The sequence below is a fragment of the Podarcis cretensis genome (assembly GCF_951804945.1).
Source record: "Podarcis cretensis genome assembly, chromosome: 6".
Taxonomy (NCBI): Eukaryota; Metazoa; Chordata; class Lepidosauria; order Squamata; family Lacertidae; genus Podarcis; species Podarcis cretensis.
The window spans coordinates 39,113,092-39,139,744 of NC_137175.1; the positions used below are offsets into that span (position 1 = coordinate 39,113,092).

The window sequence follows — 26,653 nt, forward strand, 5'->3', positions numbered from 1 at the left end:
TTGTGCTCTCTAGGTGCTTGGGGTATAACTTAATAATATGCAAAGCACAGTGGTGTGTTTTAAAATAATTCTCTAAAGTCAGAAAATGCCTGGGCTCCTGCCCCCTATATTCGGTACCGTCTTCCCAACTAAGCCTGGTGCTCTAGAAAGAATGTCTCTCATGGCTGCATCAACTCTGTATCAGCAGTGTACTTGAAAATGGTGCTAATCATTGATGCAATAGCATTGCAGTACTTAATGACTAGAGCCAGGCAGTTCAGGGTGCAATCCTGTGAAGAGCATCTGAAACACAAATAAAAATAAATTTGCTGAAGGAGGCAACATCAGGCATTGTAGGTGGCAGTGCCAGACATCATGAAAAAAACAAAGTAATGAAATAAAACTATAAAACAGGAGGTGTTGGGTACATTCAGAGATGGGGAATATTGCATTTTCCTGGTTATCATGCTAGCACTTCTGTACCTGTTGTGTTATGGAGATGTGGCTTTTGGACTGATATAAAAGCACATTTTGCTACATTCCATTCAGACCAGTGGGTGTGGTGTGGTACAACAGTGACTGTCATTGGATGTCGTTATTCCTCCATCGTCTCCACACATGTGTGCTTCTGTTCCTCCATCATTCAGCCAGGAAAATGGCAGGAAAGAACTGTGCGAACTCTCATGGTTTTCCAGGTTAATGGGCTTGCAAATGGATTTATTTATGGAGCCAAATAACATGAATATCAGCACCAATGGAGGTCATTTTTACATCACATGAAAGCTCAAATATAATGTGGAAATTAACACTTAGGGAAACATCGTGAAAATGGAATAAACTGCCATTTATTCCTAAATCAGTGGTAAGGTAAAGGTAAAGGTACCCCTGCCCGTACGGGCCAGTCTTGACAGACTATGGGGTTGTGCGCCCATCTCACTTAAGAAGCCAGGGGCCAGCGCTGTCCGGAGACACTTCCGGGTCACGTGGCCAGCGTGACATCGCTGCTCTGGCGAGCCAGAGCCGCACACGGAAACGCCGTTTACCTTCCCGCTGGTAAGCGGTCCCTATTTATCTACTTGCACCCGGAGGTGCTTTCGAACTGCTAGGTTGGCAGGCGCTGGGACCGAGCAGCGGGAGCGCACCCCGCCGCAGGGATTCGAACCGCCAACCTTTCGATTGGCAAGTCCTAGGCGCTGAGGCTTTAACCCACAGCGCCACCTGCGTCCCTTAAATCAGTGGTAGTGCTTTGCAATTCTTGGCACCTCCAGATAGAACTGGGAATCTCTTCTATCTGAAATGCAGGAGAGCACCCGCTGATCAAAATCTGAGCTAGATGGTTGAGTGGTAGGACTTCTAGAAATAGGGCAGGTTCCTATGTTCCTGTTAGGAACTATTTGTGTAACTGAGGGGTGACTGATGCCATTTCTTTTTTTCTGGCTAAGTAACCATCAAGATTTCTCCTTGCGCAACAGGACTCTTTCCTGCCCTGTACATGTACGCACACACGCACACGCACACACATATTGTTCTCTCCTAATCTGCTCTGGGGGATGTTCAGATGGAGAAGAGGGGTGAATCCTGTGGCACATGTGGAATTCCTTTCAATGGTGGGACTGTTACTTAGGGCTGTGTTGAATACAGTCCTCAGTGAATAATGTCTGATATCAGTGGTGTGGGACCATGCCATGGTAAAGCAGCTTCCATATTCCTGTAGCCAGGCATGAACTGAACCTCAGCAATAAAACACTTCTCCATACCTTCTAAGTCAAGATGTCAACATGGGGAGTAGGAGAACTGAACTGTCTTGATGACTCGCTTATGAAACAGTAAAGGTTTAAAGATGAAGAAGCCTTAGAACAGGGACTAGTGATAACATTAAGCAAATATCCCATTTGAATATGCTAGCTGAAGAAATGTGAATTTAGGCTATAGTGTGTTTGTATACTAAATGTATTTGAAACATAGCAAGCATTTTGATCCTTTTCTGTGTGGTTTGCAAGTAGAAATTAATTAACTCCATTGATGATAATGAGGTTACTTCAGGTTTACGTCAACATTATGGCGAACAGAAGGTAGAACTGTTCAGCAAATGGTTTGAAAGTCTTTCTTGTACATGAATAAGCATTGAATGCACATTAGAAAGGAATGAAAGCCATTGTTATTGCTATTATTTAACACAGCTGTCTCTTATTTCCACTACATAATTCTTGTCTAAATGTACATAACGTCTCCTGCTTGCGAGCTGATAGAGCTCAGGTGATTGACTATGACTCACCAAGCAAAACAGGATTGCTGACATGAGAGGAAAGAACAGTGGGTTGGATCCATACCATTAGTTGCACTTAGTTCCCATTGAAATCAGTGGACAAATTCATGGAAGGTAAGACTATCAATGGCTAATAGTCATTATTGCTATACATTACCTTCAGAACCAGAGGCAGTATGCTTCTGAATACCAATAGAAGGGGACACACATGTCCTACTTTTGTGCTTCTCATAAGCATCCATTCCCATAGGTGGTTGAGAACAGAATGCTGGACTACATGGGCTTTTGATCTGCTCCATGAAAGCACTTCTCATGACATTTGTTCCATCATTGCTGATGGCAACTAAGTGTGCCCAACTTAATTTGGATCCAACCCAGTTATTTATAGGAGGCTCTAATATAAGGTCATGTCCTCTGATATAATGGTAAAATATATCTGATCCAATGGGTTAGTGCTCATAGCCAGCCTTCAGGGAGAGGAAATCCATAGTCCTAAACTAACATATAAGGCAGGAGAGTATTCTAGAGCTGTGCACAAATGATCCCTTGAAAGTCTCCATCCTGTTGTGGACAGAAAAGTGGAGCGGAGGGTACTATTTCACCAAATTTATCCAATGGATGGGCTCCACTATTAGCCATGACAGTAGCATAGCTTCTCTCCCCTGCCCCCGAGTTTTTGTTGTTGCTGCTACAGCAGACAACTGTGTTGTTTTGCATTCTCCACAATGCCCTGGACCTGCAGCATTTTGTAGCCACTGCCACAAAAAATGGTGGAAAATATTCAAAGCTATCACTGCAGATCCATTTTCTAGTGGGTGGTGGTGAGAAAAAGAAAAATCACACCATTTTTTCCAGAAATACATCATCTGGGAAATTTTAGTTCAACTTTCGATTATCCTTCCCAGACACTATGACTGCTTCTAAAATCATTCTGAGTGCACACTTAATCACTGTGCATAAATAAAAGCATATTAGGGAGCAACACTGACATGTGCCGGCTATGATAAAACAATGAAGCCTCTTTTTTTTTCAATTGTCTAAGCTGTTATAGTTACCTGGCTTCTTAAATCTAGATAGAATGTGTCTAATAGCTCTAAGAAGGTCTTCCCAGAGAGTGGACAGGTTCGCTGTCCTTGAAAAATAACACTTAGTAGTGTCTGGGAAAAGATATACTACATCAGAGAAGGAAGTTGTTGGAAGATTCTTCTCCTTTAGTAGAATTCATGTCTCACTTTCCATCGTCTGAGGCTGAAAATTCTTCCCCAACTTCAGTCATGCTCAAATTGAGCCATTGTTAAGGTGGTTCTACCTAGGTGACAAAATATTAGTGTAAGTACGGTGCTATAGATGTGAAAAAAGATGGCCTGGGACATTGAAGATGTAGGTTTGTAAGCATGTTGAATATTTGCAGTTGGGCACATATTTTGCAGTTTCCATATTAATACCCATATTCTGAGGTTTTTTTGCTCATTCCCTCCCCTTGCAGGAGTCAACAAAAATTGCAGAAAACTATGAAGTTAGGGAAACATCACCTACATTTCGAATCTAATCTGGGGATGACATAAGTAAACACCCTGTCCTGATCTGATATGCCAACACTTAGAAAATGTATTGCACCCAGCTTCCTTGGAAAAGCTGCTCTTTGGGAATTGGATGGACAATATAGGAAATGTAGAATCTTTTCATTTGTATGCCTGATTTTCTTTATTGGCATGACTCGAGGTAAATTTAGAAATAGTGCAGTAGCCAAGTGGGCAATTTGCCAACTGCTTTCACATGGGGAAAATAATACACAGGATCATAAGCAAAACAACTCTTCATTATGATTCATGGATAATTTTGGGACACTTTAGCAACCAGTTCATCCTGATTAGCCAATTAAATGCAGGAACCTATGTGCAACCCTGAACCATGGAGTTTAGATCAATGCATTGAAATAATGAAAGACTGTCCTGGAAGAGAGATTGCTTGTTCTTGAGAGTCATCTGCAATATGCTAGGACTCAAGAAACACTCACATAATCACTGTGAATGTGCAGCTTCTTTAACGACCTTGGCACCTGCTTAAATGTCTCCCAGTGAAATAAATGGAACTGATATACACACTTCTCTGAATATTCATGTTATTTCAGAGTTGTTCAGCAATGGCACCATTTTTATTCCCATACTGCTGCATCTTTCCAGCCCTTCTTTTCTGAACTTCATATTCTTAGCCTCATTTGACCTCACTTCTTTTTAGGCTGTGGGGTTGATGCATGTGGCTTTTCTTCACACTTGTCTTTGGGGGCATCACATCAGTTGTAGCATGCTGTTGTCATTGACGAAATAATGTCACCAATCATAATAAAGGGCCAGTGAGGGTAAATGAGTCTAAGGACAGTGTGGTCAAAGATGCAGAAGAAGAGCACATGGAAGAGGCACGATGTAAGCCTGTTTGGCTCACTGTGCCTCTGTTGTACCAGCAGTTCTTCAAATCATGCTGGCAAAACCAACACTGTCCTGCATACAGAAGTTGTTATAAAGTCTCCAGAAGCATCACCAATAGGGGGAAAGTATTATTTGTTTAATAACACAGCTCAGCTTGCCGCTTTGTCAATGGAATCGTGCACATGAAATACTCCCTCCAAATGCACAAGAACACAGCAGAGTTCTTCCTTTTTGGCTATAGTTTTAAGAGCATTCAGAGCACATTTCTGCCAGCACACCAGCAGGTTTCAGCGAGAGAACACACAATTGTAGTTAATTGATCATTTCCACTGAGAAGAAATTTAGAAGGACTTTCTAATTCGTGTCTTTTTTTGACCGCTTTTAAACATCTAACAAAAGGCGTTCCTTTTCTTTTCGCTTGGGTTCTTCTTATTTCTATTTAAAATGATCTTCCCTGTCTGCAGTTACCTATATTCGAGAGAGAAAGAAGAAGATACAAAGTACGTTCTGATTTGGTATGCTTAATCTTCAACATTGTGAAACCATTCACAGTTTTGCAATTATATGCTAAATGGGCACCAAGGTCATTTTGTACTCATCTGTGACTTTCTAATGAAAGGCACAGATGTCATTAAAAGCACAGTTCATTCTTTTTTAAAAAGCACGTCTTTGAACACACATTTATTCATGGGCTTCAGGAAATGTATATATAACACATTTGGTTGCCACTTTGCTTGAGCCAAATTACTTGTGCTCAGTGGTGTTTCTCTCTTTATATATTTGTTAGTTACAAAACCAAACCAAGATCCATATAAACCCAATAAAATCCAAGGGGTTAGAAGGTGAGCCACTGCAACAGCTGATGAATGCTGTGAGAGCCAGGAATTGGCTCCATGGATGGTTCAAGAGCATTGTCATACACTAGCAGTTGTCTCCAGTTTTTGCTATAAGTAGCATGCTGTTGAGTGGCACATGTCACCCTGGAGTAGGAGCAGTGAGGAATGATAACCTTTCCAAACCCCATAGCATAGCGCAAAGACACTGGAAAATGTCTCTCTGTGTGTGACTTTCTTACAGGACAGCAGAGTTGATAACAAAGGTTGTCTGCCCACAGAATTTCCCATTCAGTTAAATGGGAGTGTAAACCGAGCTGAGTCCACCACTGAAATGAATGGAAAAATCTACTTACATAGGCCTTAAGTGAGCACATCAGGATATTACATTTCAGGAATTCAGAACAATGAACTCACATCCCATTGGTTCCAATTGCATTTAAGTGACTGTGTCTTTATCATAGAGCAAATCTCTCTCTCTCTCTCTCTCTCTCTCTCTCTCTCTCTCTCTTTCTCTCTCTCTCTCTTTTTTAGGTATACTGCCTTTTACCAAATAGTCACAGGACTTTCTTTTAAAAAAGCCATAAATACATAATATAAAATACTAAAGCAGCAAGGTCAAACAAGACTAATATTAGTGAACCCTTAGCAAATGAGATGTGGAAGAAAGGGATGTGGTGGTGTGAAGAGAGAATACTTAGCGATGGCAAAGGGCAAGATTCCTTTGTAGGGGATTTTTGGGGGTTATTTAAAGGTTGGCTTGCGGGGTGCACTTTTTTTTGCTAACTCTGTTCTATTGAAAGGAGGCCTGCTGTTATGTCATTTGGCTGACTGGTTAATTCTTCTGGTCACACTTAAGAGTGAGACCAGTGAGAACCCTGAGGTAACCCAACTATCTGTCCACCAGCCGACTCAAAGGGATGGGGGGAAGGGAGCTGCCCTTTGGCCCTCAATGCTGTAGTCCACTGAATGCTGGCCAGTGGGTCTAGGGTAGGGAAGCCAGGTGACCTTGTAGTTCACCTGCTTGTAGGCTTCCCACAGACATCTGGTTGGCCACCATGAGAGGTAAAGATAAAGGAAAAGGACCCCTGGATGATTAAGTCCTGGAGAAAAAGGATGCTGGTCTAGATGGGACTTGATCCAACAGGCTCTTCTTATGTTCTCACTATTAGGTGAGCAGGCAATGATCCAGTGATCCAGGATAATTGATCCAGTGCATAGAGCTGGGGTGGGTGGATTTTGTCCAAAGGAAAGTGGATCCATCTCCATTGTTCATTAGATTGTATCTTTCTAACCACACGTATGTGGGCAATGTTATTGCTCATTGCAGATCCTTCTAGTCAATAAAGAGTGACCCTTACCCCCCATCTGGTCTCTTGCCTCAATTTGGGTGGGCGTGTTGCTATCTAATCTATCTATCCATCCATCCATCCATCTTATTTTTGCAAAGTTCCCACAGGACCCACTACATGCCTAGTTTCCCAATCCCATAAGTCAGGGGTGTTGATGAGCTCCAGCTCCCATCAGCTCCAGCCAGCATGACTAGCAATCGGGGATTATGGGAGTTGTAGTCCGTCAACATCTGGAGGGCCACAAGTTCATTAACCCTGCTTAAATACTGGGGTTTTTTTAAGCTACTTGCAATGTGGGTCAGGGGATGCTGTGTGTGATTCAGAAATGACAGAAAGCTCCACACTGTACATCACACCTCCATGGATAGTCCTCTGGACTGTGTTCCTGGTCTTAATATTAGATTCTTTTAAGGCAACTATCAACATTCTCTGGGGAGGAAAAGCATTTAAATAATCACTTTCGTTTGTGAAATTCTGGTGATGATTTCCCCACAAATAACTATATTATGAACTCCTTCCAGTCCCTCCCCCCACAATGTGTTTGACCTCCTCCAGCTGCTCTCTTCGCAACCCCCACTCCCACTTTAAAACCTTCCCTTTAATTGCTTGCATTAATGCCCTGAGGTTCTGTGAGAGAAGCTACAGAAACCTTGATTTTATTTTCCCAAGGAAGCAATTACAAATCTGGGTTAATATGAAATCAAGTTGTTTGTAAATGCAACTGTTTAAAGTTTGCCTCCAGGGAAATCATGCAAAAATAGGGCATTTTCTACCATTTGGATCTGTGCCAGTCAGCCAGCTCCACCTATGCTATAAATCAGATCATCAATTACAATCTGAAGAACATGGCATATGCATTTAAAGAAACATGTTTAGCCAGAAAGTTTTTAATAATAGGATGTGTCTTTCTTTCATGGGAAACAATCCTGTAGTTTACCTGCACCTTGATAAAGCAAGATGCAGCAGGTTATGACTACCTGACATTTCTGAAGCAGCCACACTTTTAAGGCAAAACAAAGCCATACAGAGGAAACTGAATGAATTGATGGTGGGCCCTTAGATTGGTGGGTTTTTAGGTATTTGTGGCCTCTTTCGGAATGCCTTTTATTTTTCATAGGCAGAGGCAATTCAGAGCAAGGGCAATTTTTACTGCATTGTATTGACCTCACTCTGAATTACCATAATTTCCCCACAGCTCCATGATCACATAGCCAATTCTTATGGACTACTCAGCATTGTGATGCCACCATACTCATTACATGACCCCTGATTGAGTGAGATCACCTAGTGAAGAAAAGTTGTTAAAGCTGGTAGTGAAGCTGTAGCAGAACTGGAGAACAGTGTTTGTGAACTGCTATGAAAAGAAAGGAGGAAAAGGCACATTTAAGCATGGGGGGAGAGGTGTTAATTCACACACATCTGCAAAAGTCCTGCTTTCACTTATTCGTGAGTGAATATTCAGCTGAGGTCTAACTTAGAATAAAAGGAGATAAGAACATGAGCGCATTTTCTTCTCAATGCTAAACATTTTTTTTTGCATTGATTTCCCCACACATTCAGGAAAGTTTTATATTATAGGCCTCTTGATGATGGCAGGAACAGGAGAGACCTTGAAACCTTTGAATTAAATATGATCCAAATTTACAGCTGAGTGAAGGATGAAAGATTAATAGGGTTTTCTTTCAGTGTGCTGTAAATCTGAAACTCTGGCGCTGGTTGCAGTGGTAAATTTCAAGGACCCAACTCCTAGTCATGAGCAAGCAGAGTGCACCAGGTTGCCATTATAAGCCTGTAGCACAGAATTATTCCAGTAGCAGTTTATATGGGGAAGAAACTGAAGGATAAATCATCCTCGGGTATAAGCCTTGCCCTATCCCTTGAGTCCTTGATATTATAATCTTTGACATCCCATCCTCCACCTATCTGGCCCCGCTCAGAGCCCTTGACCTAATCTTTCCTGTAGTCCTTGATTCAACAAAATTCTCTACATTTATTGCAGCTCAGCCTGTGCCGTTGCATTTTGCAGCCAATCAAAACATTTGTTTCAATCTGGAAATACTATGAGCCAAACCTTTTCCATTTTCTGTAGCTTGAATGTCAAGCTGAGCCTCAAGCCATTTCTTCTGAGCTCAAATTCTAAGGAATCTCGCTTTTATTTTTTTAACACTGTACTTGCAAAGTTCTTGCTGATTAGACATTAGTAAATTTGTTATTGTGAACCAAATAGGCAAATTAGTGAGCAGTGGGTTTCCCTAAGAAGCACTCAAGGCATGTGTTATGTTAGGATGGTGGGGATATTCTCATAATGCTAATATTGGAGCATCCGTTTGTTTAATCCCAACATTAACCATGCAAGCTCACATAGTAATGCTTGGTAGCTCTGCCATAAGTGTGGAATACTTTCCACTCTGCAGCCCATACCCCACAGACCTAGTATGAGTGGTTGGCTAGGTCAGGCACTAGACTACTGGCGAAGGACCCTAAGGCTCAGAAGGGACCAGCCTACCACCAACTTGAACTCAGACCCTCAGGCTGGAAGGATGCCATCTTCATTCTCTGTGGCAGCCCCTAACTTGTGGAACTGCATCCCCACAGATGTGCATCTGGTGCCTTCATTATACAGCTGAAGACGCACCTCTTTGCTCTGACTTTTTTTGGACCCACCTTATTTTTTAGGATTGTCAATTGTTGTCAATTGCTTTTTAATACTGTTTTAAATGCTGCAACCCACTCTGGGACCTCAGGGTGAAGGAAGAGAAGTCAAATCACCACCATCACCATCATCATGAAGCTCAGGCACCTGGGGAGGCAGTAGAAAGTAGACCATAAGAGAGATGTGGGGAAGGAAGGGAGGAAGGAATTACACAAACGCCCCTTGGCCATGCTGGAAGTAGTTGAAATGAAGGAAAAGCCTTCCACCCCAAGCATGAGAACTGTACCAAATTTCTCTCTCCTCTTATATAAATTTTCAAATGCAATTTCTTGACAGCGCTGCCAGTGTGCATCATTGAGGGGGCAGAATTAGCTCTGTGCGTTCCTACAGGCTCCTTCACGTATCCAACAGTGAATAACTGAAGAGGGCTAATATATCTGAATTTACTATAATAATTCTTTAAAGTCTCTTTTAACTTCTCTCATCTACATACTGTTCATTGAGGATTCTCCTTTGTTGTTCCTTCATGTACTCTGGCAACACTTTCGACTAATCAGTGTTCCTTCATCACACAGTAAGAAAATCGCCTTATAATAAATTCCTGGCAATAAGCCTAACTAGAGCCGACATGCTATCAAGGCTCCATATACAGTTTTTACCTGCTGAGTGTATGACTGAAGACTTTGGGTGTTCAGTGAGACTGAACTGATTACTACTAAAAATGTTATTTGCTTGAGCGAGGCCTGGATTTGTCCAGTTTCTGATTGTAGACTTTCAGTTTCAATATGCTTTAGGGAACATTCTCTTGTAACAGGTCACTCCAAATCCTTGTCTGTCACAGATTTGAATTAAACATGCCAAGTTGACTGCTACGAATGTAATGAATTTGCACAACCTAATGCACAACACGAAAATCCTCTGTCATTTTAAAGATTGTAATTCTGTTCTATTAAAATCAATATAAGCGTTGTATGGATTTCTATTGGAGTAGGTTTGCAGCCTTAATTTTTGGTTTTCAATGATATCTGAAAGGCTGCTTAAAAAAGAATAGAACAGTTTTTGCCTGTAAACGGGAGGATTAGAGATAATGGGTTTAAGCTGAAACGGTACAAATGCAGGTTGGGTGTTGGGGAAAATGATTATAAGAACAGCTGGACAATACATTAAGATACAGAGGGAGTTTAGGGTATCTTGATCTGTAGAAAAATTTCAAGACCTTATGTAAGTGCCTGTCTTACTTAGGTGGTAGATTTTAGATTTTATTTGTTTTGCTTTAGGGTATGATGCTGGAGGAGTAGATTCTTTTTCTTTGATTCTGTGAATTCCCCACCTTTCTGTATCAGGCACGAGCCTTGGGCATGCTTGGGGGGAAAGAGAGAGTTGTATATAATTGTTCGACGCCAAGCAACTGGGATAATATGGTGGAGTTAATCCAGATTAATCCCTTTCCATACCTCATGCTGGCTAGAGGGGGAAATGCAGACAAGGTAATTATCACAACATTTTTTTGTTAAAGCTTCCAGCCTCTCTCCTGGTGGGAATTAAAGCAGTTGGTTGAATGTGAGAGATGCAGAAGCAAACAGATGCAAGGTGACTGAGCCAAACTCAGGACATTCCAACAAAAGTGAATTTTGAAAACACCTGCTAAGGGTATGAGGAACCTGGACTTTCTCCTGTGAACTTTGACTTTTTCTCAGAACACACTCAAGAGGAAGTGCCAAGAGTGCTCTTCTCCCATTTGCCCTTGACCTGGAAATGATGAGACCATGCAGCAATATTGATTGCCATATTTCATCGGAGAAGACATTGTCCAGATGTGCCTCTTCACCTGTCTGCCCCTTGGTCTCAAAATGTCCTGAGCTTTCTAATTAGAGCAGAAAACAAGACTTGAGAAGGAACAGATGGCAGCGAGGTGTGAGCAAGGATTTGAAAGAGTCGCAGGCAGTTAGCTAACAGCCTCTCTCAGGTCCCAGAGGGAAAGTCCTACTGCTTCCCCTCATCTATTAGGAGACAGAAGGTTGTGACGAGAACTTGGAAGAGGAGAGTAACAAGGGTTTGCCTTATGCAACCTGTGTGATATGAACATCACATTTGGATTTATTTCCAATCACAACTCATTCTACAGCCCATGCCTGAATGTTCACAATCCACTATAGGGGGGAAATCACCATTATGCTAAATACACTTCAGAATACCTACTGGCCATATCCAGGTAAACAAATGTTCACATTCTAGGAACAGGCAACGATGGCTAGGTGTGATATTGTGTTCACACTGTTTCATGCCATGTGAGCAGAAGCATAAACATTGAGTTTTTCTTACAGACTGTTTTAGAAAGTGTGTACAAAGTTAGGGGAGGACTAAAAGCCTGCTCCTGCTCCCCAGTCATTGTACAATTCCCTTACACACACAAAATGCATGTACTATATAGGGCTATAGTGAACAGGAAAATGTCAAAACATTATACAGCCAATGAGATTTGGCTGTATGATTATGTCACTGAGAGCAAGAGAAGATAATTTAAATGTGTAAGCAAACATTTTCATAAGGAATGAAAAAATTCCCCCCAAAATAATACTCACCGCACCACCCACATTGGCAAAAAAAAATTAACAAAGGATGCATTCAGACATGGGCAATATCGCATTGGTTTTCCTGATTATAATGCTAGTGCTTCTTTCCCGTTTTCTAATGTTCCTTACACACTGTTGCATTACAGAACTGTGGCTTTTTGACTGATATGCCACTATGTTGTGCTATATTTCATTCACACCACTGGGCACGGTCACACAACAATGAGTGTAAAATGTTGCTACTCCCCTCCCCTCCCTTTCCGTACATGTGTGCTTCTGAAGAAGAAGAGGAGTTTGGATTTGATATCTCGCCTTTCACTTCCTTTAAGGAGTCTCAAAGCGGCTAACATTCTCCTTTCCCTTCCTCCCCCACAACAAACACTCTGTGAGGTGAGTGGGGCTGAGAGACTTGAAAGAAGTGTGACTGGCCCAAGGTCACCCAGCAGCTGCATGTGGAGGAGCGGAGACGCGAACCCGGTTCCCCAGATTACGAGACTACCACTCTTAACCGCTACACCACACTGGCTCTGTTCCTTCATTAACACCCCCCCACACACAAAAACAGCAGGAATGTGCCAGTATACTACCCCAAATTTTGCCATTTTATTCTCACAATTTTTCAGGTTAAGGTGGCTGCAAATGGATATTTATTGGAATCAAATAACATGAAAATGAGCACTAAATTTGTGCTATATTCTATTAGTTTACCAGAAGTGGCTTTTATGTTGTGTGGAAGCTCAAATATTATGCAGAAATTAAGAGTTAGGGAAATGTTGGGCAAGTCCATGTGAATGCAGCCAAAGAATGGTGAGTCGTTTTGGCTCAGCCTGATATTTTTATTTCAGGTAAAGATTCTAGACAAAGAGGGCTGCTGTTCAAGTTCCAGTCAGACAACTCTTTCCCACATGACATTATCATTATTATAGGCTGTGTAAGCTTGTTCCTCTCCCACAGTACTTCTTATAAACTGAACATAAATTTTGTGACACTTTGGGATGGAAGATGTAGAAGTAGAACACTATGAACTTTAAATTTCAATCTTAAGTTGTTGGAACGAGGAAGGGGATTTGTACAGAGAGTGGTTAATGACGCTTTCTCCTTCACATTTTATTCTAACAAGCAACTCAGAGTTCTACCATGTTATTTGCTTTTCCAACAAGAGATATTTCCCAAAGGAGTTTGAGTGTGTGTAGCTACATTTCATTTCTTAGTTAATTCTTACAACACAGATGCCAAGAGGCTGGGCTTAGAAAGCAAGTGGGCCTGCATTCAAGAAATCAAGCTTTGTGATCCATCCCTGTTATCAGTTCTGTGAAATAAACTTCACCAACTGGAATAATTAAACTGTCTCTGTTATTTCAATATTCATTGAACAACCCACGTTTTGCTTTCTTTGTCGATTCATCCACTGGTTCTCGTTAATCTACAGCAGGGAAGAAGTGTTCTCCAGTGGTTTGATTGCTTTGAAAAACACTATAATTTGTAAGCAAATTGGGAAGCTTTGAAATGAAATGAAAGCATCAGTGACTAGACAGGCAAAGCTCACCTTTCTCCTTTCCAGTGAAATGTTTCAGACCAGTGCTCATCATTGCCATGAATTACACCATAGCGTCAATGGGCCCTTCCAGCTTTTGATTAAACTGTAGCTATTAAGGTTCCTGGGGGGAAAGAAAACAAAACAGGTAATATCTTGCTTGTAATATCTTTGTTGGGAAATTCACTTCCAGCAGCTCAAGCAGTGTCAATAAAGGTGATTTGCCATCATAAAGCAGAAAATAAGATGGGAAATACAGATGAAGCCATTGACTTGACTGTTGTGCTCTTGTTATGGGGAGAGATTATTTCACTTTAGAGAAAAACAATATGCTTCATACAACAGGGGTGAGGAAAAAAATCTCCTCTTGTTCACAGTCCCTTCACTTTTCCTAATCTTGAAGGGGAGAGGAATGTGGTGGTGCCAACTTCCCTTTCATCTCTTGAACACAGCAATAATAAATATGTGATCATGAATCCATTGGATTTCTTTTCTAGAAAGAAAAGAAGAGTCACAATCCAATTGAGTTTGATGCTTAAAAAATATCTATGCATATTTTACTTCCTAATTGCATTTGGAGAAACTGAGAATTAATGTAAACAATGCTCACTTCTGTTAAATTATTTCTCTGTGAGTTAGCTTTACTGTGCTTTCCACTCTGTCTTTCAGTTTTGTATGTCAAATTGCTTTGAGAACAGGAGCTTATGCAATTTGCCTATATTTCTTCATGTGTTTTTTTCAAACCACTAAGTCATCTATATGTATTAATTGTTGCACATATTGAAATGTTGTGATTCTTATTTTCTTTTAGTTTGTTATGGAAAACATGAGTGCAGATTCCCATCAACAAGATTATGGGCTATGGTGGGAAGAGGACACACATTCCTAGGCAAATCAACAGGCCAAACCCAAAGAACATTGCAATGTAGATGGGAATGTTCATTCTTTGTTGCTGTTGCTCTGTTGCTGTTGCTCTGCTCCAGTACACTCCCACTGCTAGTGTTTGAAGCCAAGTACACATGCCATTAGCCACAATTCATATGTATCCTGTATTTTCTTGAGAATTACTCCTGTTCGAGGCATTTTCCCCCAAGCCAGTTTCCATCCATTTTGAAACTGCAAGCTGTGGTTAAGCTGAGATGTGTACAGTTCAGATAATCAGTGCACATGTGCAGATGACAGTTTCATTGAACAGGATTTCAGGGGTTGCAGGCATGAGGAAACAGATCAGGTAATACACATAAGCTGCCAATGCACTTCTGTCTTTCTTTCTCTCTTCCCACCCAAGGGGCTGCCGGGTGAGAGACAAAATGCTGTTGCCAGGGGTGTGAAGTGATCAACCCCATCACTTTTTTCTTTCATCACTCTACCCATTTCATCTCCCCCACATTTCCTCTGTCTTGCACTCCTCTCTGTCCAAGCCCCACCCCCACCCTGCTGCCCATCACTTGATATTAGGGCAAGGGCTACAGGTTCCCTATCCCGACTTAGATACACAGGACCTAAAGTATCATTAACAAATCTCCAGTCTCCCAATCCATTTAAGCATGTCTACCATGTTATATATAGAATCGCCTAGGAAGTATTCAGTTAGGTGAGCTCCTCTTTCTGTTTGATATTTGATGTCATGAGAATCATAGAATCTGTTTTAAAATATGTTATGCAGGTTTTTATTTTTTTAACATTTCATTTGTTGTCTGTACTCCACCTTTTGCTTTAGAAGGAAGAGGAGGACATGCAACTAGCTGCAATTCCTATTTCAATGCAACTCTGTTGTTGGTAATTGTAGTTTAGCAATTGTATCAGCCTTCAGCTCAGCAATGATGAAAGATTCATGGGTGTGAATTATTAGCTGTGCCATTTACCTTGGAAATGCTCTCAACACTGTTGTGAGTATTTATTTTTGGAAGTTTTCTTTTGTTCCGTTCTGAATCTCATTATTCTGTAATTGTTGAGAACATTATTGTTAACAGGAGATGGTATAAAATATCTACCTTTCAAGAAGAGGACAGTTTAATAAATCTGGAGGCTGCATTCTATCCTGCTCCCCTCCCCCCTTCCAGACTTGTAGTGTTGTCATTCTGCTGATTGTAATGGGATTGTTCTAACTTATAGGAGAATGCTGATTCCAACAGCCCTTTGCTGTGAGAACCACATTCTCATGCGCTCTGATGGACTTTTGATGTGTAGTCTAGTGTAGGGCTTTATATCCATATCACTAGAGGTATTTCAGCAGGTGAGAAAGCCCCATTGTGCTAGCTGGAGTCCTTGTGTTGGCTTCCACTAGCAGAATGAATTGGTTGAACCCAGCCTTACGGCTGCAAACACCCACCCATTTTCATTGTCTCTATGATTATACTGTCACCGAAATTAAGGGAGGTTTTGCAGCAGAGGGAGGATGGAACTCTTAGTTTATAGCTTTAGGAAGCTACATTTCAGAGCTAGTTTTAAGATTTGGTCCTTGTGAAGCATCTCATGTGGCACGTGGCATACGGACCCTGTAACTGAACGCTGTGTCTCTCTGCTGCAAGAAAGGCACAGCAAATCATGATGGATACATTTCCACCCATCCGAACAGACAATTTAGCACCACAACTCCTAATGGATCAGGCGTCTGCTAAAAGCGAATAATTGCTCAGATGTGAAGCTTGGCTTTCCTGATGAGAGGGATTTATGACATGTCAGGCTCCAGACATAAACAATAGCATCATATTATGCTAATTCTCATCATGCTCATGTGTGTGATGTGACACACTATAACACAAAATGACTGCCTAACATTTATAAGAAATACGAAGGGATGCCCCCACTACTAATTTGTAGTGGAAATATCAAACACATCACTAAAGGTTAACAACACCATCCTGGTGACTGGAAATGCTGGCCTGCTTGCAGATATAAGCAATAAATGCATTTTTGTGCCAACTAAACTATCCATGGTGCAATGAAATATCCTTATTTCCTTGAGTGGTTTCTTCTTCCTGCACTGCCCAGTGGCAAATAAAGCATATTATTCTGTGACCTAAAATCCCTTGGGACTCCCATTATATTTTTTCCCCTCTTCCAAGATTTCCATACTGGTGCTTTCCTGCTTGCACAATCTCACAATGTAGACAGCAGAGTTATCTACTGGTGTAATTATCTACTCAAAACTAGTATAGTATAGCTGTGACTAGGAGACTGATGAGCTATGAATTGGGAAGTCATGGGTTTATATCTCACTTGTGTGTTACTGCCTGCCATTTTTTATACTGACCCAGCATTGTGGGCTCCAATTGTGGTAATTTTGTTTGCAACATGTAATTCATCTGGAATAGTATCCCCCAATTGCTGCCCTCCAGATCTATAATCCAGGAGTAGATAATGTAACACCCATTAGATGTTGTGGGCTGCAACTCCAATCAACCCAATCTAGCATAGTCATCCCTCAGAGATTATGATAGTCGTAGTCTCACAACACTTGGAAAGAACCAAGTTGAGGAAACCCAAACTGCAGTACTGCTGTCTTGTTTGGTATCTAGTATTTTAGTTCTGATCTTTAAGAAAGGCAGTTGGGGTGACCCTCAAAACTATCACCCAGTCAGTCTTCTAATGGTTTCTGCCAGAATACATGTCCCCCCCCCCTTTTTAAAAAAGGTTAGAATGGTTAGAAGAGTGGGCTGAAATAAATAAGTTCCTCTCTCCTACATAGATGGTTTTCCCAAGGGGCATAGTATAATGGAGCAGACTCTCTTTAATTATCATATGCAAGCATATGTTATAATTGCACACTCCAAAAAGCTGTGGATAGTATTCAATGACTATGTGCCACCAATGCAACAATTTCTGCTTATACAACAGGACAACCCCCCGCCCACCTAGCCCTGTATCTGCCTTTCATTCTCCCCAAGTATTCTGTAGAGGGTCAGGGGAAGCCCTATAACAGATTTAAGGGGTGCATTGGGGGAGCACATGCTAGAAATCCTTGCATCAATGGAACATTCATACAGCAGTGTTGCATTCAACCCTGTATGTTGCATTTATTCATCTCTCATCTGCCTCTGACCATTGACCAACAGAGTCCATGAGAAAAAACTAACTGTTGCTTCATTAGATAAGTGGCTGCTGTTTCTTATATAACAGCTTTGCTGTTATACTCAAGTTAAAACTCAAACTTAATTCAGGGGCTCTCGTTCTGATCTGGTATTTACACCAGGGTTGCAGTCTTGCCCCTCTGTAATTTAATCTTTAGAGAAATGATGTAGTTCAGGAGCTCCCTTCGCCTTCCCCTCCCACTCAACTGGTAATCACAAAATTCCAGTGCTTCTTTATGCAGATTATATGGCTCTTATTTCATTATCCCAAGTAGGTATGAAAAGATTACTTTCTAATTTCAGAACTTATTGCAAGCAGGAAGGTTTATCTATTAATTATATTAAGGCTAAATTGGGGGGTGTTTGCCAAAAGGCATAAACAGCATAAATGGGTCCTGAATCATCATTCAATCAAAGAGTGTAGTTAGCTTTAGCTATTTAGGGCTTAATTTTGTGGAAATGCTCTGTGGCACATTCATTTTGAGGCAATTAAAATTTCATCTGACCATTCATTGGGGGCTATAATGAAACTTTATTAAACTGAGGGTCACTGTTAGAACCGTTGTTCAAAATTTGCTTAGCGAAAACTGCATCTGGCTTGTTATAGAGTGCAGCAATCTGAGGTGGCTCTAATACAGGTGAACCTGATATAATTCAAAGTAAGTTTTTTGTACTATTTGCAGTTCCACATACAATGCATTTGGTACACTACTTAGAATCTTATTTTACTTAGAATCTTATTTTACTTAACACATTCCCATACTACTACACATTTCTGAGTGGTGTGTGAAAAAAATCCACGGAAAATAAGACAAGAAAACAATAAAATATTATAATAAATCCCAAACACATTTAAATGTTACAAAGTTACAATGTTACAAAGCTAGACCGGATTCTGCAGCAGATGTATGCCAAGCTTCAGGCTTCCCCCACATGTGACCAGGTTGCACTGGATACACAATGCATGGCACAAAAGCCGCCAGAAATGTATTGTGAGAGAGGTGGTTGGTTTGCGTCACTTGAAAAGAAATGACATGTACAATAGGTTGGCCCATGTGTAAATATTTTAAGAGGATCAGAAGAAAGGACATATCATGTATTTGAATGTGAGGAATAGTACAATTCCATTCTATATCAGCTGGGGTCCCCTGAGGCTCCCTTCATATATAAACCACAACCTTCCTTGAGGTAACCTATACATAGCCTATTTCCCTTTATCAATAGGGCACAGATGCTTTTGGGAGACATTGTTTGCTTCTCAGACAAAGAAACCATCCACGCTCAAGAAAGAGGCACTGGGCAAGTTTTCAGGTGTGAAAACAAGCCACAGATGGGAACAAGATATTATTCTTCACGGGAGACGCTTATGAGAAGTACATCAAAGCCCCCTAATGACAAGCTGGGAGCGATACTACAGCAAGGAATAATCATAACAAGCAGATGAAGGGGAGTTAACCATTACTAGAGTAGCTCTCACAGCTTGCTAGCCTTGCAAGAGGTGCCTGATCTCCATCAACGATGTAGGACCACAGACTGTTAGTGCGTATGAAAAAAGATGAATTATTAACTGAAAGGCTGGGGGAATCATCTCCAAACTTGGAGCTTAACATTCTATGCATTTGTTAATAACATCCTCTCCCCCAGCCCGCCCCGGCCACACAGAATGTACAAATTAGAGAAAGCAAACTGGGGTTTATACTAGAACAACCATCACATGTCTCCTGTCTACCAACATCGGCATATATTATCTCCATTAGATGAGCGTGCATTTAATTGAGCTGAAGGACAAACACGCAAATGTTGAGGGTTTGATTATTTTTCTCAGCTGGGGGAGCAGTGCCAGGCCATCCTCTCTCCGACACTGTGCATCAATTAGGTCTTGAGAGGCGACAGTAACCTAAACCGAACCTGGAGATGCTCCACTGGGTCCCTGGGAGAGTTCAGGAGCTCCGTTTGGGTTGAAAGCGTGATGTTTTCCCACAAGGGAACCACCAGTCACAATAATTACATTGCTGTCTACTCGTAATATGATTTATTTAGATGTTGCCTTATGAATTAATTCCCTCTAATTGCCGCTCCTCTCGCTGTAAATCAAGGTTTCCTGCTTTCTGTGGAGCAGCGAACATGATCCTACACTGCCATAATTAGTCCAATTAGAAAGGAAGGCAGATGTGGGGAGCCAATTACTTGCCGGAATATGTCTGCTCCAATGTATTCTGAGTGCCATTCGATTGAAATTTAATAGCAACTTAATAAAACATTGTTTTATTCATAAACCAAACTCCCTTTGGGCTATTAGTTTTCCTGAGGAGACAGTTCCAATGAGTTTTATGGCTGGTGAGTTAAGGGTCTTCTTAAAGAGGTAAATCGGGAGCAGATCCATTGAAATGTATGGATGCAGGCTGGGTGAGGGAAATGAGAATTGACTCCCTTTTCTGCAGTAACATTTCTTACTCTTCTCACGGAGAGAATGAAATTAATGACTTTGCCTCCCGAATCAGTGCAAACGTCAGAAGCTGTTCAAACTGTTTGTCACAGCCAGGTCTTTACTCCATGTGGTGGAACTCTTGTTACTGAAAGCCTTGCCTTAGGCAACACCCTCAATCAAATAGACCAAATCAGAGTAAACATCCACACACATCTGACCCGTTTGGTAAGCATTCCCTGAAGCTTCATGTCACCGCGCTTGATGTTGCTGTGCCCCCAAAGAGCAAACTCATCAAAAGTGAGATGTGCGTTATACAGGAGAAAACAACTCAAAATCCGTCTGAGCCCAAGAACTGGGAGAAACGATACATGATAAATAAAACAGAAGAGAAATAGGGGGCAAGCACGGTTATTGTGCAGCTTAAAAGAGGGCTAGGGGACGCAGGTGGCGCTGTGGGTTAAAGCCTCAGCGCCTAGGGCTTGCCGATCGAAAGGTCGGCGGTTCGAATCCCTGCGGCGGGGTGCGCTCCCGCTGCTCGGTCCCAGCGCCTGCCAACCTAGCAGTTCGAAAGCACCTCCGGGTGCAAGTAGATAAATAGGGACCGCTTACCGGCGGGAAGGTAAACGGCATTTCCGTGTGCGGCTCTGGCTCGCCAGAGCAGCGATGTCACGCTGGCCACGTGACCCAGAAGTGTCTCCGGACAGTGCTGGCCCCTGGCCTCTTAAGTGAGATGGGCGCACAACCCCAGAGTCTGTCAAGACTGGCCCGTACGGGCAGGGGTACCTTTACCTTTACCTTTTAAAAGAGGGCTAACCCCCCCCCCCGACCTGTACACTGGGTGATATTGGCTGGTTTGCTGCTTTGCTCTGATTGAGTTCAAACTGCTGAGACGCGCAGTCGTCCCTGTGAAATTTGAGCAAGTAAAGAGGCGACTCATTCCAAATGGGCATTAAGCAGAAAATGGGTTGTTTCACAGGGTGAAAGGCACAAAACATTTACAATCCTATTTGCCAAGTGCCCTTATGGAATTTGTTGTGACTAGGGTTGCCATACAGAAGGAAGAAGCTTGGTTTTTTTTAATGTTAAATATATGGTAGTCAGATTGCTCCATTAGCTAGAAATCGCTGTTTGCAACTTCCCCACACCAAGTAGGAAGAGCAGAAAGCTTGTGATGGATGTAACTTGATATTACATCTCAGCATAGCATCAGCAAGGCTCTTAATTTGTTGTCCCTCCTGCTCTGGAAAGCAAGACAGGGGGCAAATTTGGCTGTCGTGCTGGTTTCAGTTTGCAGTGCCTTTGATGAACCATCACTACCAAGTCACAGTGAGCAGAATTTACCATTTTTAAAGCAAAACACTTCAGTTATTTGCTGTGTATCTGGCACTGCAGCTATCAGGGCTACTGGATGTCTTGACCCATGATTATACGATAGCATGAGGGATGGCTGAAATGTTCGCAAGCTATGTAGAATGGCATTGGGGTTGTATTTAGACTGCACATTTTTCAGCAGCTAATTCTCTTTAGGTTTAAAAGCATTATAGCCTTTAGTCCCAGCCAGAGAATTACATGGTCCAGGTCCCTGTGGCCTACCTAACCTTGAGTTCTAGACCTGAGGGGCATGCAGATCTTAAGAACGTAGGGTTGTATTCACTTATGTCCCACCAACGATGGAAGGTCCTTTGATCCAGTGGAGGCTTCTGAATCATTGGAATGAAAAGGGGAGTTAATTTTCACAAACGCCTCCATTGTAGCCTTCATTCCCCTTCCCCAATATGCTCTAGAGGATTCGGGAAATTGCATGAGAGAGGGTAGTGGAGGAGTATCTATGTGAAGGGTAACTGGTGAAAATAGCCTCCTTTCCTTTCCTATAAATGGGATCTACACTGGACCAATAAGCTTTGGGGGCAGGTGGGGTGTAGCTACAACCATGGATACAACCCACGGAAACTTTCCCAGAGAAACTATTTAGCAACTTAAAGATTCAATGACCAAAAAGACAGTATAAACAGCAGTTACTAAACTATGTTGCCTTTAGTTATGTGCTACGGAAGAAGATTATATAACTGTAATATTTTATATAAATATTATATTGTTAATTATTATATTATTAAAATAAAGGTACCCCTGCCCGTACGGGCCAGTCTTGCCAGACTCTAGGGTTGTGCGCTCATCTCACTCTATAGGCCGGGAGCCAGCGCTGTCCGCAGACACTTCCGGGTCACGTGGCCAGCGTGACAAGCTGCATCTGGTGAGCCAGCGCAGCACACGGAACGCCGTTTACCTTCCCGCTGGTAAGCGGTCCCTATTTATCTACTTGCACTTAGGGGTGCTTTCGAACTGCTAGGTTGGCAGGTGCTGGGACCGAACGACGGGAGTGCACCCCGCCGCGGGGATTCGAACCGCCGACCATGCGATCGGCAAGTCCTAGGCGCTGAGGTTTTACCCACAGCGCCACCTGCGTCCCTTTTATTATTAAAATATAACTATTTATATAAATATATTAATAATAAATATGAAAACAACTCTTGTGTTTACCTCTTCCGATGATCCAGAGATGTTTGTGTGTGTGTGTGCATTGCCTTAACAATATCAGAAGCAGCACTGACATAACTTTGTTCATCTTTATGCATGGTTTCTGGAATCTCTCTAGGCTATATGAGTTTTGTATATGTACATTTGAATTTAATAGGATGTACTGAACTTACAAATTAATTAACTCTCACATTCAAACAAAATTAAATGTCTAAACCTCTAATTTTGGTAAATTGATGTTTCAGTGAGCTAAAGGTAGCTTACATAAGATCAATAAAAACAAGACAATCCCTTTCATCAAGGTTACAGTCTTAAGGATGTGAAACAAAAGGGAAAGGGGGATTAGAATGGAAAAGGAAAACAAGCAAAGTTAGGCACTAGTTCCTAAATTTACATAAGCCCTTTTCAGGTATTCTACCCTACAGAATTCCAACAGCAAGAGGAGGCCAGAGAGGGGATGTGTTATTAAGCCCAACACCTCCAGTACATTAACCTTATTATTCTCATGGCACATTGTGGCACCATTGCAGGCATGGCAATTTGATGTGTGGGAAGGGGTGGGGCCAAGGACTTCACCCCTGCTCTCCCTCTCAGGTAGGTAGAATCATGTATTGATAGTGATGCCTGAGGAGAGCTTGACTAGTTGGAATACAAAAGTTCAGGGATAGAAGGAGCCGAATGGAGCTGATGGAGTGGTCCTGCTACCTATTGATCCATCTCCTGCAGCCTGAAAAAGCAGCTGCTGCCAGTGGTTAGAGAGCGAAACCTGATGGAGCCACATGTAAGCATAGCCAATGGAGCAGTCCTGCTTCCCACTCCTCCTGTGCTTCTGCCTGAAGGAATGAATGCTGTCAGGTAACAAAGGAGAGAGGGAGAAATCCAGAAGAACTAGCTTCAGCAAAGTTCATGGAGTGGTTCAAATATTCGAATTTGACTATGTTTTGAATACTTCTTTCAGCTGTTATAAAATGTTTATAACTCAGGAATTTATAGAATATTTATAATTCAGTCAGAATAAGCTACCCAGTGCTAGGCGGAGCAGTGATCTGACTCATTATAAAGCAGATTTTTTAATGTTCATTTATGTGTGTATTTTACAGATGCACAGATTCCCTGCCTTCCAGTCTTCCAGGGCTTCAAGGTTGGTTGTCAAAACAAATTCAAAGGGAAACAAGGAGTGAGGTGGGAGAGAGTGCTGGGCAGAACAGGCTGATGCCGCAAGGGACAAACGGAATTGGTACATAATTGATATGGCATTGATTTACCAAAGCTGAACACATTTCAAACAGTAGGACTTCCATATCTGTGTAACATTATGACATGAGTTATAGACAATCCAAGCAGTTTTCTGGTTGAATTAGCCAGCTAGGGGATTAAGAAAGATAAAAGAGAAGAACTGAGATCACAGCCTGTGCCCAGACTAACATAAATTTAGAGCTAGCTTCAGATCTAGTGAAACAATGCTCTGTTTCTTGTCCATCCCATGAGGGCAGTGTCGGTAGTAAAATCTGTGATGAAGTGATGAGGACAGCAGACCACAGCTCAGAAACTCAGGGACCATAGCCAGCATGTAATAAATATCCTGAGGGTAAGATGATCAGACAGACAGATACATGCCTGAGAAAGATCAGGTGTTCACCAAAAAGAAATCGCAGTATGATAATATGCAATTTTGTCTTATGTGCTGTGGACAAGGCCATCGTATGATGACTTTTATGAACTTGGACCGATTTACAGCAGTAGGATATATGGCTCATTGACTCAAAGTGAGGTACCATTGATTTCTCCATACTGGGATTAAAGCCCATTGATTTTGTTAGAGAAATTGTTGAAAAATCGGGCGGCATTGTTTTTCAAGGCTCAGAAGCCAGAAGGAAAATATTTATGACATTTTAAAATGTCATTAGTGTAAAAATTGGATTCATATTTTATTTTTTTTGGGGGGGTGGATCTGGCTATATGGTTGAACATTTGGGGTTGGTCATACCAGATCAACTACAAATGTCACAGAGTTGCTTTTACTCACATGTATCTTGACGCCTATCCTGGGCCAAATTTAGTTTTAATTTCAAGTCATTTCCTGGAGTTTGCAGTGATCATCACGAATTCATACTTTGTGTGTAAATTATTCTGGATTTTGGAGAAACTTTCACCAGCTTTAAACAAACATGTCTGAATATTCTGAATTTGTTAAAAACATTCACCAACATTTTCTTAGGAGGGGGGAAAAACAGGATAAATATAGCTTGTAAATTTCTGCAATACTGTATGTGCATTCTTACTTGGAATAGACATGGTACAGGATTGCATTGTAACCTCCTGAACTTTCTCTAGGACTGAACACTTCTGATTCAATCCCAGAAGCATTGTTGGCCAAGCAAAGAAAACCTTTGTTCTACTGTTTGGCATTTAGTTTGTTTATAACATGATCCCTTGTTTGAAGATGGAGATTATCAGCAATTAAATTTGGTTCGCAAGTTCAGAACACAACTATATTTTATCTCAGATTTAAATGGAAGCTCAGTTTCCTACACCTGTTTTCAAAGGAGAAATACAATACCTGCTGTGAATGACATTATTATTTACGATAATCAATTACATGTATATCCTGTATTTCCTCCAAGGAACTTAAGATGGCATACACAAGCCTTGCCCCCCATTTATCTTCACAACCACACAGTGAGGTAGGTTAGACTGAGGAAGTATGCTAGACCAAGGACTGCATGATATACAGTGTGGGCCATGTGCATCCTAGGGCTGCAAGATCCCTACTCTGGTCTAGATGTGCAAAAACTGCTATTCAGAAAAATAATAGACATGGTGTCTTTCTCCCAAGCATTTTGAATGGACACAATAGAGGCACTGCCTCACCAACCTCAATCTGCCTTCAGCCAGCAGTTGCCTGCCTTTCTTCCTAGTTACAACCAGGCCTGGGATGGCACTACCTGTCAGCTTCTTCCTCCTTAGATTCGGTGTTGTCCTTGTAGAACTCAGCAGGGAGGAGAACTAGAATGTATAGAACTAGAATTAATTGGCTCTGTGTTCCATTGGCTGTCTTTGCAATAGTCATTGGCTCTGGCTCCACCTACTGTTGACCTCCTGCCTTATGCCCTACTAGTGTCAATGGACACCAGCCACCACAGCTTCATTTGAATCCTTCCACCAACCACACACTTAACTGAATAACTGCAACCCAGTATCAACCTCATGTTTGGTGAATTCTAAGTTTAGGACACCATTCAGCCACCTCTTAACCACAAAATTCAACCACCTCTTACCTTGATTGGGAAATATGTGTTTTTCTTCCTTTGTAAACATTCCTATTAGACAGTCACTGGCTTGCTCATGCTCAAAAATGGTCAGTTTCCTCCCTTTGTAGCTGCCCCCTCCCCAGCCTGGAGAAGGGATTTATTTGACATCACATTGTTTGTTTACTTTGCAAAGTGATCGATAAAACATTAAGTGGAGAGAAGCAAAGACTCAGCACTTTCACTAGTAATTAATTGAACAATGAAGCATTCTCAACATAGGTTTCTGCAGTGAGAAAGGCATATCCATGGGAAGAAACAAACTGAGTTTTACACCTGCCTTTAATTTGACTAAAACGGAACTAAAATGGCTGGTGTTTGCGACATTTCCATTACCTACAGAGCTTTGGTTTTTGTTTTGTTTTTTACATTGGATGCTGGCCCATCTATTTTCTCCTATCTAGTGCACAGGAGACAACCATGATCCTAATTGGGCCATTAGGAGAGGTGTTGAAATGTTGCTAATTGTCAAAGGCAATTAAGTGTAGCAACATGTCACAGGTAAATTAACGAGACTCCAGGTGTTATGAGCAAGTTGCATTCATTTTGGTAGAAAACAAACACTGTCTCATCTGCATATTACCCATCATTTTCCTTCTGTCCATTTCACAGAAAATTGCACAGCAGGCCTGGAAATGCAGGCTTTCCTTTTTTTAAGCAACATGGCCTTAAAATATGTTATTTGGGGTTTTC

At 41.6% G+C, this 26,653-nt stretch overlaps 1 long non-coding RNA gene across 1 annotated transcript; it reads right to left on the reverse strand.

Annotated features, from left to right (window-relative positions):
• On the reverse strand, window positions 1–25,642 carry LOC307218098. Its single transcript, XR_013839766.1, has 4 exons — window positions 25,528–25,642; window positions 13,629–13,740; window positions 9,521–9,656; window positions 1–282 (listed from the first exon to the last, which is right to left on the reverse strand). It is a non-coding gene; the product is annotated as an uncharacterized lncRNA (long non-coding RNA).
• Window positions 25,643–26,653: the final 1,011 nt, after the last annotated feature.